The sequence below is a fragment of the Phodopus roborovskii genome, unplaced genomic scaffold (assembly GCF_943737965.1).
Source record: "Phodopus roborovskii unplaced genomic scaffold, PHOROB, whole genome shotgun sequence".
In the NCBI taxonomy this organism is placed as follows: Eukaryota; Metazoa; Chordata; class Mammalia; order Rodentia; family Cricetidae; genus Phodopus; species Phodopus roborovskii.
In genome coordinates, this window is record NW_026125549.1 from 74199 (window position 1) to 77424 (window position 3226).

The following is a 3226-nucleotide window of genomic DNA, read 5'->3' on the forward strand; positions in this document are numbered from 1 at the left end:
ATGATATTTTTTTGGGGGGGTTGGTTTTTTCTAAGTACGCATAAAATAATTTCCTGTAGTATCCTCCATTCTGGATTTGAGAATTATGCCTTTGCCTCAGTAATAATATAGAGTCTAAAAGTTATCTAGGCAAAGCATGATTCTTTCCTTTTCTTCTCAACACATTGATTTCTTCTTTCCATTTTATTTTTCTGAAATCATTTTTCACGTTTAATATAATTTCCTCTGGCACACTCATTAGAATGGGGTATCATATTTTAAAAAGCCAATGAAAAGATAAGGCCTAAATGATAATCTTACACTATTTTCAGTTTTTAAAATTGAAAGTGGATTCTTTTCTCATATAGTGCATCCTGGCCAGTTTCCTCTCTCTCTACTCTTCCCAACTTCTCTCCTAGATCCACTTACACTGTCTTTATTTTCAGAAAAGACTATGCCTCCAAGAGACAACAACCAAACACAACAAAATAAGATACAATAAAACAAGGTAAAAAGCCCTCATATTGAGGCTGGACAAGGCAACCCAATAGAAGGAAAATAATCCCTAGAGCAGGCAAAAAGTCAGAGATACTTCCTTTCTCATTCTTGGGAGTCCCACAAAAACACCAACCTAACAGCCACAACATACACAAAGGACCTGGTATAGATTCATGCAGGCCAAATAACGTGGTGATATATTGTTTATGATTTACTGAAGATCAGAAAAGCAAAAGAGCCAGCCAGTGGCTCTTACCTCAGACCCAAATGGGTGGTCCTGTCTCCAGGAATCCTGAGTCCAGTGCTTTCCACCAAGCCACAGACTGCAATCCTCTGAGTTCTTGTCTCCTGTCACCATGGAAACTCCTTCCTAGATCAATTAAATAAACATAATACTTATTGTAAGAAAACAAACTGCTCTGGATGGTAGAAGAGCTTTAGAAGGTAAAACATTTCAGGAGAAACAATAAGTAAAAATTGATAAATGTTAGAAGGTTTTGTTTTTTGGTTTTTTGTTTTGGGTTTTTTTTTCTTCAGGAAAATGAAAACAACCAAAAACCATCTTGAACAATTTAAGACCTTTGGACAAATAACCATCCAAAGAAGAAGGAAAAACTACTTGGAAAAAGTTACCAAGAAAAGGAAAACCTGAACTAATTTGTTCTCTGGAGTCTCCAAAAAGGTTGAATCCCAGCAGGGCAGTGGTGGTTCTTGCCTTTGATCCTACCACTTGGGAGGCAGAGGCAAGTAGATCTCAGTGAGTTTTGAGCCCAGCCTGGTCTACAGAGTAAGTTTCAGGACAGCCAGGACTGTTAACATGAAAAAAACCTATCTCAAAAAACAAAACAATACAAATAACAAAATAGAAGATGGAATCCCACAATGACAATTTCTCAAAGACTATGACATCACCATTAAGCTGAACAACACAAAAGATCAGCTTTTGTCAGGAACCATGAAAAGGATTCCATACATTTGCCAAGAGTTCAGAGAGCTCAAATATGTCTTATTGTCCATAAGACACCAGCTTGGCAGCCACTGGATGTTCTGGTCTTGGTGGTGAATGTCTATTATCTAAATAACAATAGGTTTGGGCCCAGGTGAATTTACTCTTGATCCTGAAGGCTAGATGACAGGTATGGCTACAAAATACCTGGAGGGTTGAGGGAAGTAAGTCTATTTACCCCTTATGCATGATAATAGAAATCTCCTGCCTTTTGTCCTTACTGTTGGTTGAATACATAAGACAGTGTATGAAAAAATGAGAGGTGCATCCAGTATGGATTGAATCTGACAACTATTTTGTCATATCTGCCAATCAGGTATGAACTGGGCTACTGGGCTGGCTGCCATTGCAGCCCTAGATAGCTTCCTATAAGCTTTGAACTATAAACTGCTCAGAAGAATTGTCTAGCTGAGATTATCTAGCCTCACAGACTAGCCAGAACTTGAGACATGCCATGCACTTTCCCATTATGCAGAGACTAGACAAAATGATATAACTACCTCTCCTAGGACTCGACAATTAACCCAAATTCTTCTTTTCAGGACCCCCTAAAGATACCATTGGCTCCAGATAGCAAGAAGTAACTTTAAGAACACAACACTCACATTGCCAAGAGGTGGAGTGGGTAGTTTTGGGCCTTTCATTGGGTTATGGATATTTGTTACAAGTTGCTATTGGTAATGGTCAGGAAAGAAGCTCAACAAAGGAGACTAGATTTAAGGTTCTTGCTTTGAAAAGAAAAAAGGAGGATACAAATATGATAGGATAAAAGGGTAGATTATTGAATCTACTTTTAAAAAGCAACTACTGGTTTTAAATATTTTACATTGGATTGAACTTTTTTATTGCATACAAATTTTGTGTATTTGTACCAATTTGAGATTAATTTTGTTAGAACATACTGCACACGCATTTCTAATCTTGTTCAAGGTATTATACATGTACAGCCCAGCTAACAATGTAATGCAAATTTCTAAACTTTGCAAGTTGTTATTACCAACTATATAGGATAATAAGGAAATACAGATTCGTAATTAGCTATTACTATTGAACTTGTAATCACATTAGGTATGTTTTCAGGGTCAAACATACATATTTTAGAAAGATAAGTCATCTTCAAACACTTCAGAGATCTACAGAATATGGCATTTAAGATGTCTTAATAACATAGGTTATTTTTTATGACAATGAGACATGTCTGCTTCTGACAGCACCAATCTACTACAAAGATGATGGACATTGAAGAAGCTCCACATGGAGTTTACTTTCTTTGTGGTAAAAGTAGCCACTGGGCAAGAAAGTGCCCTTGCTGACATATGCTACCCAAATTGGACAAACAGTACACAAAAGAGAATGACTCCAAACTTTGCCAAGACTAGGTGGAAGATTCCGTAAAATACCCTGTTTCACAGAAAATCTGTCAGAAATGCTAGGCCTGTAGACCGAAGGTGGATGCCCCAATGTTGCAGAAGAACCTTGGGTGCCTGTCCAGGCAGCCAGCTGTTTCAGTCATTTCAAACACATTTTGTAAATTGCTTGCTCACATTTCCTGCTTACTCAGTTAATATTATTTCCTTCTTGGGTCTCTGAGGGAGTTGAAGACTAGACCACACTTGCTGCTTCATTTTCTGTTTACCCATTTGTGCCCTGCTTACTTGATTCAGTGGGCCATGTTCTCCTGATGTCCTCCATCCCTATGACTCCTATTTTCCCTTTTCATCAATGCAAAGTTGAAGTAAACTA